The sequence below is a fragment of the Pseudorca crassidens genome, chromosome X, assembly GCF_039906515.1.
Source record: "Pseudorca crassidens isolate mPseCra1 chromosome X, mPseCra1.hap1, whole genome shotgun sequence".
NCBI lineage: Eukaryota > Metazoa > Chordata > Mammalia > Artiodactyla > Delphinidae > Pseudorca > Pseudorca crassidens.
Genome location: NC_090317.1, coordinates 89224113 through 89237315, shown reverse-complemented (window position 1 = coordinate 89237315; position 13203 = coordinate 89224113). Strand labels below are relative to the sequence as shown.

General features: G+C 41.0%; 1 long non-coding RNA gene across 1 annotated transcript in view; it reads left to right on the top strand.

Annotated features, from left to right (window-relative positions):
- LOC137217360 (uncharacterized) overlaps nucleotides 1-6040 on the top strand; it is a 61424-nt gene extending 55384 nt beyond the window's left edge. The window contains exon 3 of the long non-coding RNA XR_010940076.1: nucleotides 5942-6040. This is a non-coding gene — a long non-coding RNA (uncharacterized lncRNA). The remainder of the gene's footprint in view (nucleotides 1-5941) is intronic.
- Nucleotides 6041-13203: the final 7163 nt, after the last annotated feature.

The window sequence follows — 13203 nt, the reverse complement described above, 5'->3', positions numbered from 1 at the left end:
TGGCAGCCTTGAAGCCCCTCTAGAATGTCTGGTATGAAGCACACACCCTAATTCAAGGAGCTTAATGATCAACGTGAATCACATTTGTAAATCTAAGATTCTGAACTTAGGTTCAAAACACCACCTAGTAGAGGTTATTAAAGGATGATGGAGCTTAACAGCAGCCTGAATAGAGAAGGTTTAAGAGCTTCAATCTCAATCCTCAGCACAGTGTGGGGTGGTTACTAAAATCAGTGAGGATATAGTCTGCATAACCAGAAGTGCAGTTAGCAAGCAAGGAAGCATAGCAAGGAAGATGATGGTCCTGCTCAGGCCCAATCTCAAGCCCGTACACAATGGGATAGCCATAGTGGTTGTTAAAATATTGAAATCCTTCCATTCTGATTGGTAAATAGCAGTATCCCAGAAGTCTCCAAGAGCATCTTCCGTTACCCTAATGATTCCCTGTACCCTTGACCTCTTCATAGTTCAGAAATTAGTGAGTTACTGCCCAGCCCAACAGAGAGCCTATATATAGGACCTGCTTCAGTGCCGAGGCCACTCTGATGGGTCATGCTTTAATGGGCTACTAAATATGTTGAATATCACCTAAAGACTTACATTATCACCCCAGGTCTTGCTCTGCTCCATTCCAATGAGAACACATCAGTTGAAGGTGAGAGGAGTGATCAGGAAAATCACTTTGTAAAAAGCAGTAATAAAAGCAAACCCTCTACTAAGTGTTTTATATTCATTAGCTCCTTTAAGCCTCATTATTAATCTGTGAAGTTGAAACCAATATTACTATCTTGTATGCTGGGGAAATTGAGTCATAGAGAGGTCAAGTGACTTACACAAATTTCCACAGAGTGTGAATCAAACCCATGTTTCCAACTCCATTTATAAAAAATTTCCATAATAGACAAATCGATAAAGACATGAAGTAGATTAGTGGCTGCCTAGGCCTCAGGTGCTGGGGAGAAATGGGTTGATAGTAGGTACAAGATTTCTTTTTGATTGTGGTGATGGTTGCCCAACTCTGTGAATAAACTAAAAAGTGTTCAATTGTACACTTTAAATGGATAAAAAATTGTACGGTATGGTATGTTAATTATATATCAATAAAATTGTGTGTATGTGTGAAAGAGAGAGAGAGAGAGTGCGAGCGAGCAAGCGAGCGAGAGACAGAGAGAGAGAGAGAGAGAGAGAGAAAGGGTCTGGCTAGGGAGGAAGAATGGCAGAGGTAGCTGTGTTCAAATATGTGAAGGACATTCCTGAGAATAAGGAGCTGCCCTGTCTGGTTGGTTGTCCTGAGAGCAGAACGTGGGTGTGTGGAAGGAAGTTACAGGGGGGCAGGATTGGCTCACCAGCAGGAAGAACATTCTGTCAAGTGGAATCCTGTGCCCGCTGAGGCACGGAGCTTCCAGGTCTGTCCCAGGTCACTTGGAAACTGGATGGGGACGCTTGGCAGGAAGGCTGAGGAGGGGAGTCCTCCACCAGGTAGAGAGGGTGGGAGCAGGTGAGCTGAAAGAGTTTCTAGCCCGAGTCTGATGAGGGCCTGGAGGGAGGAGGACTGATGAAGGGGGACAGATGGACCCCAGGCCCCTTCTGTACCTGACACTCGGGTGCCTTGCTTCAGCTCTGTCTCTTGCCTGACCAGTTTCAACCCCACCTGTTTTCAGGGTGACCAAGGGGGAGCCTTTGAGGTTCAAGATGGGAGACTGAAACTTCTGCCTCTCAAAGACACAGGGCTGTTTCTCCTGCAGCCATGCAGACCCCACGTCCACACTGGGGTCCCTTCTCCCACGCAGCACCCTGAATCTAAAGTTTAACCCTGGGAACAGGAGAATAGAAGGGACTCAGGCTCTCATGGGCTTTGGCTCTTGGTGTCATTGCTTCTGATTAGATCTGGGAAACACTGTTCACTTCACAGTTATTCTCTGGGTTCCTGGGAGTTCCTGGGAGCATTGTAAAGAGTGTGTGGATGATGGAGAGGTTAGTTAGAGGGTGAATCTCCTTCAGGATAAGACTCTGGGTACCTGTCCCCCATTCTGCTGCAGAGAGGAGAGCAGAGGTCACAGAGAATAAATGATGTGTCCAAAGTCATGGTGAATTATTGAATTCGTATATAGTGAATTAATGATAAACCCAGAATATTTAAACATAGTTCTGTTTCTTGGCCCCGGACTACCTATCTATCTATCTATCTATCTATCTATCTATCTATCTATCTCTAACATCTATCCATCTATCTACATAGCCAAAGCTGTGTTTGATCAAAGAGTGGAGGAAGTGTCTTGAATATGAGTCGTGTTATATCACATGAAGATTGTGTATCTGGAACAGACTATGCTCACTCCAACCTCCAAGTCTTTACTCAAGTTGTTACCTTGCCCGGGGTTTATCTTCCCTTCCCTTCTTGTCTTTTCCCTTTTCTCCTTTCACAAATCTAACCATTCTTCAAGGTCTAGCAGCTCAGTCGATTTTACCTTCCAGGGGTCTCTGAGCTCACTCTTTTGGCCCTTTGGTATATTTTATAATGGAACCCAAGGGTTTGTTTTGTCTTCCCAACTAGATAGCAAAGGCTAAGTCTTAGCCTTTTTGTATCTACTATAATCTCCTTCTCCTGAGACTAGGCCCCAATGAAGTGCTCAGGAAATCCAGATTAAAATCCAGTTGCTGAGCAGTAGATGTAGTACAAGCCAGTCAAGCAGGTAGCCACATAGATGGAGCTGTATGTTTTTGTGGAAATCACATTAAAATTGCAGATGTATAGCAGAACACTCACATCCAGTCTGAGGTCTCCTATGCTTTCCAAACCTCACTAAGTCCTCCCTCAGCAGCCCCTCTTCTATCAAACAGTCAGTCAGCTGTTTGTGTGGTCTTTCCTATTCTAGTCAGTGCAGGCATTACAAAGCAAGGAGAAAATACTACAAGATCTGCTCCAGCCTCCACATAGGAAAAATGTCTGCAACCTTCACTCACTGTTGTCCCTCTGGTTCCAGTCCAAGCATTGTATCTATACTTTCTTATACTTAACACAGCCTCCTTTAGATCAGTCCCTCAGTCTAGTCTGGGCATAAATCTCTCACTCCCTTCCCTCTCCTTTGTGCCCTCCCACTCAAATCTCAGTCGGCAGCTGCCAGCAGTAAGGGGCTTTTAGAACCCAAATGGGGCTTTTTTCCAAACACTTCACCTTTGCCTCATTGTTAAAAAATGTGTTTTGCTCACTTGAAGTTATTAGATCCCTCTTGCCCTCAGTGAGACTGGGTGGATGAGGCCCTTGTCTTAGGCAGACCAAAAAGGGTCACAGCCTGAGCAAAATCTAGCCACCCTTGTCTCTGGGAACCTTAGTACGTGGAAACTGTAATCATCTTCTTGGGCCCTTCCTACGCAGTAGCCCAGGATGTTTTAGAGCAATGTGTGGTTATTTCCCTCCCTACTCCTTTTCTTCTTGGAAACCAGGGTTGCTGGACCACTGCTTGACTCCTTGTCCTCTTGACAACTTCTCTCTCTCACTCATGGTGTCCACGGTAGATGGTGTGTAGCCTGGACTGTGACACATTGATCTAACCCAAGCCCCTCATTTTCTCTGTGCCTTCCCTCTCTCAGTGGAGATGGTGCAGAGGGTGGAAACTTTTCTAAGGCTTCACAGGTCCTTTCTTCTTGTCATGTCACTCTTCCTGCCAAACTCTGACCACCTCCTGTCCTCTTATAGGGGTACATGCCACATATCCGGAAGACTTTCTGGCCCACAATTTACACGAGGGAAGGTCTCTATTTATATAGCACCATGCTCACACATAATCTGGGAGTTGTAAGCCACTGGCAAGACCAACACTAGTGTCTTTATCCAAACTTTTGGAGGGGTTGCCATTCACCTGTGAGTGTGAAATTAAGCTACACAAAATCTGAGCTTCAGGTCCTGAACTGATTTGGGATGTTTTCTAAGTTTAGTTGTAGTATCTACATTGTGCTATTAAGATGACAGGGCATTTCCACGTCTTTTGTCTCATATGATCCTCACGACAACCTGGTGAGACAAATATTCTCATCCCCATTTTCATATGTGAAACTATTAAAGCGTGATAATAACATTAATGACCAACATGCATCAAGCACTTTCTACATCCCAGGTAGTGTTCTAAGCACTGTGTATGTATTAACTCATATTTCCCTCACAACAAGCCACGACCTCATTATTACAATTATCTAATTTTAAAGTTTAGGAAACTGAGGCTCAGAAAGGCTAAGGGACTTGCACAAGGTCACACAGCCGGTAAGTGGTGGTGCCTCATTTTGAAAATAGGCATCCTGGCTCCTATGCTATTTGGATTTAGAAAGGTAAACTCACTTGCTCAAAGCCACAAAAATTGTTAGAAGATAGATTACTAGGCTGGACACTAGGCTTTGTGACTTCAAATTCTGTGCTCTTTTCACTGTGTATTCATTTATCCACTCATCCAATAAACATTTTTTAAACACTACTGTGTGACAGACAATGTACTGGGAACTGGGCACAAAATTGCTGCTTATAAGAAGCACACAGTCTGGTGGGAGAGATAGTCAAGTAAACAAAAGCAAAGCATAGCATGATGATTAAGAACATACTTTCCTGCTCAATATATCTGGGTTCAAATCGCACCACTACATATTAGCAATAGGACCTACACCTCGATATCCTCATCCATAAAATGGAGATGATAATATCAGCATATTCCTAATAGGATTGTTGTGGTGATGAATGGATTAATATATGCAATAAACTTACGAAGCACATAAGTGTTAGATGCTATTATTGTTATTATTACTGGTGGTGGTGGTGGCAGAGGGGGTGCTTTCTCTATTCTATGGTAGAGTCCCAATGGCTAAGAGAAGGCCCTAAACCAGTGTTTGCGAAAGAGCCACAAGATGCCTGGAAGGAGGACGAAGAAGAGACAGGCAGGGGCCAGATCATTCAGTGTCTTGAATGCCATGCATTATGCCAAGCGATGTGGCAGAATGGGTTTGGAGCAGGGTCTCTGAAGAGGTGGTTGACCAACACCTACATTTCTGCTATTTCAAGGAAGAGCAGGCTGGGTGATCAACCTGTACATGTGGTCTAGTGACCCCAGCATGCAGCAAACCTTTTTCCCTAGCTCAGGTTCACAAGATTGAATGGCTGTGTGTGGCCTTATGAACTGCTGGTCTGTTTTGAAAGGAACTCAGGGACTTCCCTGGTGGCCCAGTGATTAAGAATCCGCCTGCCAATGCAGGGGACACGGGTTCAAGCCCTGGTCCAGGAAGATTCCACATGCTGCGGAGCAACTAAGCCCGTGCACCCCAACTACTGAGCCTGTGCTCTAGAGCCCGTGAGCCACAACTACTGAGCCCACGTGCCACAACTACTGAAGCCTGCATGCCTAGAGCCCATGATCCGCAACAGAAGCCACCGCAATGAGAAGCCTGCGCACTGCTCACCGCAACTAGAGAAAGCCCATGCACAGCAACGAAGACCCAACGCAACCAAAAATAAAATAAATAAATTTATAAGAAAAAAAGAGAAAGGAACTCAACCCTCCCTCGGTTTTCAGCAGCTTTCTGCTCCATCTGGCAAGAGCTTCAGGCCGTTGCATCCTCATATAACCTCCATGGCCTCAGGCAGTGACCTAGAAGTAATGAGGCTATTGGATGACAGCTTTTGGAGCTGATGTCTGTAAAGTGAGGATCTGGGAGTGGGGTGGATGGAGAGAAAACAGATGGGACATTGCACCTGGCTGCTGGGTAGTCTGAAGCCAAAGGAGCCAGACACCTTAAGGATCTAGCTAGGATGTCTTCCAAACAGTTTGAGATGTTTCAGTCTACCCACAGGGATTGTTTTTCATAAAATCATATATTCCAACATGGGCCAGATAAGCCAGTGTCAATTTTAAGGTCACTGCAGTTTTTTTGTTATTTGTTTCCCATTTTCTCTTTTTTCAAGGTCATCTACTTGAGCTGCTATGCCCTGGAGAGTCTGCAAAGAAAAATAACAGGCATTCCTCACATTTGTATCAGACTTTATGATTTACAAAGAGCTCCCACATTCATTGGATTCTAAAGTCCCCTGGAAAGGGGGCAGGGTAAGGATTTGCATGGTTATCATTTCCTATTTTACAGATGAGCAAATAGAGGCCAAGAAAGGGGAAGGCACATGCCCAGAGTCATGTGGTGGAGTAGTAGAGGTACAACTCTGTATTGGTTTGCTGTACTGTGTAACAAATTACCGCAAACTTAGCAGCTTAAAACACCAAATATTTATTATCTCATAATTTATTTTGTTAGAACTCTGTGAATGGCTTAGATGAGTTCTCTGCTTAGGGTCTTGCAAGGCCACAATCAAAGTGCTGGCCAGGGCTGGGTTCTCGTCTGGAGACTCAACTAAGGAACAATCTGCTTCCCCACTTATGTGGTTGTTGTCAGCATTCAGTTCCTTGTAGGATTTACCACAGCTTGTTTTTCAAAGCCAGCAAGGGGAGAATGAGTTGGCAAGCAAGATGGTGCCATTAACAGTTGGCCCTCCATATCCGTGGGTTCCACTTCCATGGATTCAACCAACCATGAATCAAAAATATTAGAAAAAGAATTCCAGAAAATTCCAAAAAGCAAAACTTGTGCTCTGGCAACTGTATTTACAACTATTTATATAACATTTATATTTTATTAGTTATTATAAGTAATCTACAGATGATTTAAAGTATACAAGAAGATTACGTAGGTTTTATGCCAAAACTACACCGTTTTGTATAAGGGCCTTGAGCATCCATAGATTTTGGTGTCTGCAGGCAGTCCTGGAACCAATCCCCCACAGATACTGAGGGATGACTGTGTAACATAATATAATCATGAGAGAGATATTTCATCACCTTTGCCATATTCTTTTGGTGAGGAGCAAATCACAGGTTACACCCCTACTCAAGGGGAGGGCATTACACAGGCATATCAGTGCCAGAAGTGGAGGTTATGGTTGCCACATTAACGTCTGTTTGCCATAGACTCCAATCCAGCTTTGTCTGATTCCAAATCCAGTGATCTTTCCACTGGATCACACTGTAGCCACTAGAGATGCATGACATCCAGTCCTATTACTCCCAAATGTATGTACACCTATTAAAGGTGCATTTCCCAAGCAGAGTAGAGTAAATCCATGAAGCCTGCTCTGCCTGTAAACCTGTGGCCTGGGTCACACAGCCTAGGGTCCTAGCCAAATGACATATGGACACATCCCCACTTTCTTAACTTAGAAAAAACAATTCATCACTTCTAAAGATGGAATGCTGTTTTGGGAAAATTTTGTGCAAACCCTGAGCTTGTTATCTTCCCAAAAAAAGGATGCATGTCTTTTCATTTTAGGAGATCTCAGCTCTTATCCTGACAAATTCCAAGTTATTTACAAAGGCAAAGGGAGTTGTGCTGTGTTGTGCCTCTTTTGCCTTTGTGGCTAAGTCTCATTAGTTTGATCCCATTAATGACTGTCAGAGAAGATGAGGCCTTGGAGGAAAGGAATTAAAGAGAGCTCTTTAAATCAGCCAGCCAGGACCAGAAAGCTCTCTGCAGATGGCTTCTAGAGTTTAGGTTTGCCTGCAAAGAAACCCTATAACTCTCTCCAGAAGCCTGTTCTTAAGTGACAATAGGGGCTACATCAACTATTCATTTCATTTCATTCATTCAGTCAGTCATTCAATAAGTGTTTATTGAGCAATTCTTTGTGTAAGGCAACTTTCTAGGTACTAGCAATACTGAGATCACCATCCCTTTGCTCAAGAAGCTCACAGTGGAGTGAAGACAGACAAGAAAATAACCAGAAGGCTGTAGAACTGCTTTTTTGTTTGTTTGTTTGAAATAACAGGGTAAGTTTATTATACTGTCTGGCTTATTGCACAGTGATGATTGTGTCAGACCCTATTTACAGTCATGCGGTTCTTTTAAACAGTCTTACAGAAAGAATGCATCTAGACTATATTGCAGGTAATTAATAATTTGTGAGATTAAAAATAAGGTGTAGGTGAAGATTCCCAACTTAGTCAGCAGTGTAAAACTTCTCTCTAACTACTACTAATTTGATATTCTAAATTTTTAATAATTGGAAATCAGTGTCACAGATTTATTTGAAAAGAATAGTACTCATGCTTTCACAGTTTTCCCACTATATATGCACTTACATGCTGTGTTTAAGAATCACTAAATACAAATATGCCACACAAAATTAGTATAACCTATCATAATTCTGTGCAAGTCAGACATTCATTTATGGCACATGTAATTTATTTATTTTTTAATTTAATTTTTATCTTATATTGGAGTGTAGTTGATTTATAATGTGTTAGTTTCAGGTGTACAGCTAAGTGATTCAGTTATACATATACATATATCCATTCTTTTTCAAATTCTTTTCCCATATAGGTGATTACAGAATATTGAGTAGAGTTCCCTGTGATTTACAGTAGGTCTTTGTTGTTTATCTATTTTATATATAGTAGTATGTATATGTTAATCCCAAACTCCTCATTTATCCCTCCCCCCAAATTTCCCCATTGGTAAATCGCTAAGATATGGAAGTAACCTTAATGTCCATCAACAGATGAATGGATAAAGAAGATGTGGTATACATATACATTGGAATATTACTCAGCCATAATAAAAGAATGAAATAATGCCATTTGCAGTAACATGGATGGGCCTAAACAATTATCACATTAAGTGAAGTAAGTCAGACAGAGAAAGACAAATATCATATGATATCACTTATATGTGGAATCTAAAAAAAATGATACAAATGAACTTATTTGTAGAACTGCTTTAATGGAGGTATGCACTGAACCTGTGGGAGTTTGTCCAAGGGGGTCAGAAAAGAGATGTGATTACTCAAGATTGCAAACCCAAAGCTTCCAAGACCAGGCAAATGAATCAAACAGGTGGATACAGGGAGTGGTAGAGTTTCTACTTAATTGGAAGCATTGCAATATAAAATGTAAACACCATGTGATCCTAATAAAATATAGCCTGCAACCTGACCATTTGCCACCCCAGCATAGACAGAGGTAGTACTGATGCTAAGATTTAAATTATAATAGCAAGCTCTTCTATAGAGGTTACTGTGTACCAGGTATGCTTATAAACAATTCAAATGTAGTAACTCATCTCCTCTCCATAACAAGCCTATTAGGTAGGTACTTTTATTAGCCCTATAAAAGGGGAACAGAGACCCAGAGAAGTTAGATGATTTGCCTGAAGTCACACAGCTAATAACCAGAGCTGGAACTTAAACACAGGCGGCCTAGTTTCAGAAACTACCATGTCCTCAGCTTCTGCCAAAAGATGATTAAGGGTTTGAAAGGTGGTGAGAGAGCATGCCATGCAGAGGAAGCAGGATGTGCAAAGATGGAAGGCTGGGGATTCTGAGGGAATTCAGGGTCTGTAAACGGTGTAGTATTTCTGGAATAACAAGTGTGTGTTTGGGGTGCTGGTGGGAGGAATAGGTGAGGCAGGGTAAGGAGATGGATAGAGAGAAATGAGGCTAGATAGAAAAATCAACAGGATACTTCTATGCCACACAATGATATTATTCATTCCTTAGATAGATGTTTATTAAGTGTTTGCTATATGCCAAATACTTACACATCATGTGCTAAGTGCTGAGATAGACCTAGACAAAATGTGATTTGGAGGTTTAGAGAAGGGGCATCAAATTCAGCATGAGGGAGTCTGGGAGTACCTCCCAGAAAAATGATTGGATTGACCTAAGTCTTGAAGGATAAGTAGGGGTTGACTGGAAGAAGGAGACAGGAGAGGGCATTGTAAAGAGAGGGAATGGGGTATAAAAGGGTATTTCTGAACTCTTGGTAAAAATGATATTCCTTCTTTTTTTAATTTTTATTTTTTGACCTTCCTTCTTGTCTCACGTTTTCCTTTTCCTTTCTATCCTCTCACCTATTCACATGTCACAATGGGAAATAGCCAGAGAAGAATTGGACTAAGACTTGCTCCATGAGATTTCCATGTTCTGGCACACCTAAGAGAGTCAAGGAGGATAAATTTGGGGTTAGAATAACTGAGTTTGGGCTCAGGCACTTTATCCACATTAATTCCAATTAACTCCAATTATCAATCAACCCTGCAAGCTTTTCTTTTTAATCTTTTAGCCACATATTATAGATGAGGAAATGGAAGTTCAGAGAAGTGATATCACCTGCTTAAGGAACTCAGTGAGTGGCACGATTTGGGGTTCTCATATTCTCAACTTTTAAGAACCTTCTTTCAAATGAAATGATACTATCTCTTAGTAACAATACCTAAACATCCTTTATTGTAAGCTCGGTCAACAATTCGAAACTCTTTCCCTCAACATGTCATACCTCTGAGTCTTGGATTTCTCGGCTGTAAAATAAGGCTGTGATGGAAATTACTACTGTCACCACTATTCACTTCCTTTCTACTTTCAGGAATATGGGGTTATTATACTTCTTTGCCCCCTTTAAGTTAAATGTGGCCATTGACTTGCTCTGACCAATTAAATAGGAGCAGAAGTGATGTGTGTCACTTTAGGGTGGAAGCATTTCAGAGATCACATGATTCACTGTCTTCTCTTCCCCTTGGACAACATTCAAAATGGTAGTGCTTCCTTTGGCCTGGGTTTCTGTGTGAAGATGACATGGACCAGAATCCTCCACTGACCAGCAATATAGAATGAGTAAACACTCTATATTTATTTTTTTTTAATGTTTTAACACCTTTATTGGAGTATAATTGCTTTACAATAGTGTGTTATTTTCTGCTGTATAACAAAGTGAATCAGCTATACATATACATATATTCCCATATCTCCTCCCTCTTGTGTCTCCCTCCCACCCTCCCTATGCCACCCCTCTAGGTGGTCACAAAGCACTGAGCTGATCTCCCTGTGCTATGCGGCTGCTTCCCACTAGCTATCTATTTTACAGTTGGTAATATATATAAGTCCATGACACTCTCTCACTTTGTTCCAGCTTACCCTTCTCCCTCCCCATGTCCTCAAGTCCATTCTCTACGTCTGTGTCTTTATTCCTGTCCTGCCCCTATATTGAGTAAAAACAAATGCTTTCACTGATTTAAGCCACTGAATGCCCTCATTCACAGAAGTGAATGCCCTCCATCTTGTGGATTTGTTGTGAAGTTTAATGAAATAATGGGAGTGGAAGTGCTTTATAAACTCTTAGGCTGTGTGCCCATGCCATCCATTATTACTTGCCAAGTGATGTATCTGAATGCAAGTCCTATTGAGCAATGTTCTAATGGAATTTCCACTCTACAAATAGGATTTTTGTAGACACTTACATTGTGTCTTTTTACATTATAGACAGATATTTACTTGTTTACATAGCAGTCTTGTGTGGGAGCTTCCCCTTTATCCATAGGGAGAGAACCAACTCTGAGATCTGAAGTTGATTTCTCAAAGACTATGGATAGCTGATGACCAGTCACTCTGAGCAAAATAGTTAAAACTAGTTTCACTGATTTTTCCATCTAGGCTCAAAGAAACAATTGGGGAGGAGGGGAAACCCATCTCCTCCCAAATAACAACTCATTTTTTTAAATTGAAGTATAGTTGATTTACAATATTATATTGGTTTCAGGTATACAACATAGTGATTCAGTATTTTTATAAATTATATTCCATTTAAAGTTATTACAAAGCAATGGTTATATTTTCCTGTGCTGTACCATATATCATTGTTGTTTCTCTGTTTTATACATAGTAGTCTGTACCTCTTAATCAAATATCCCTAACTTGCCCCTCCCCCCTTCCTTCTCCATTTTGGTAACCACTAGTTTGTTCTATGTATCTAAGAGTCTACTTCTGTTTTGTTATATACATCGGTTTATTTTTTAGATTCCACATATAAGTGATAACAGAGTATCTTTCTCTTTCTGACTTATTTCACTAAGCATAATACTCTCTAGGTCTATCCACGTGTTGCAAATGGCAGAATTCCATTCTTTTTTATGACTGAGTTAGACTCCATTATATATATCACATCTTTTTTTTTTACATCTTTATCAGAGTATAATTGCTTTACAATGGTGTGTTAGTTTCTGCTTTATAACAAAGTGAATCAGTTATACATATACATATGTTCCCATATCTCTTCCCTCTTGCGTTTCCCTTCCTCCCACCCTCCCTATCCCACCCCTCTAGGTGGTCACAAAGCACCGAGCTGATCTCCCTGTGCTATGCGGCTGTGTCTCACTAGCTATCTATCTTACATTTGGTAGTGTATATATGTCCATGCCTCTCTCTCGCTTTGTCACAGCTTACCCTTCCCCCTCCCCATATCCTCAAGTCCATTCTCTACTAGGTCTGTGTCTTTATTCTTGTCTTACCCCTAGGTTCTTCATGACATTTTTTTTCTTAAATTCCATATATATGTGTTAGCATACGGTATTTGTCTTTCACATTAAAAGGATCATACACCATGATCAAGTGGGGTTTATTCCAGGAACGCAAGGATTCCTCAATATACACAAATCAATCAGTGTGATAAACCATATTAACAAATTGAAGGAGAAAAACCATATGATCATCTCAATAGATGCAGAGAAAGCTTTTGACAAAATTCAACACCTATTTATGATAAAAACCCTGCAGAAAGTAGGCATAGAGGGAACTTTCCTCAACATAATAAAGGCCATATATGACAAACCCACAGCCAACATCGTCCTCAATGGTGAAAAACTGAAAGCATTTCCACTAAGATCAGGAACAAGACAAGGTTACCCACTCTCACCACTCTTATTCAACATAGTTTTGGAAGTTTTAGCCACAGCAATCAGAGAAGAAAAGGAAATAAAAGGAATCCAAATCGGAAAAGAAGAAGTAAAACTGTCACTGTTTGCAGATGACATGATACTATACATAGAGAATCCTAAAGATGCTACCAGAAAACTACTAGAGCTAATCAATGAATTTGGCAAAGTAGCAGGATACAAAATTAATGCACAGAAATCTCTGGCATTCCTATACACTAATGATGAAAAATCTGAAAGTGAAATCAAGAAAACACTCCCATTTACCATTGCAACACAAAGAATAAAATATCTAGGAATAAACCTACCTAAGGAGACAAAAGACCTGTATGCAGAAAATTATAAGACACTGATGAAAGAAATTAAAGATGATACAAATAGATGGAGAGATATACCATGTTCTTGGATTGGAAGAATCAACAT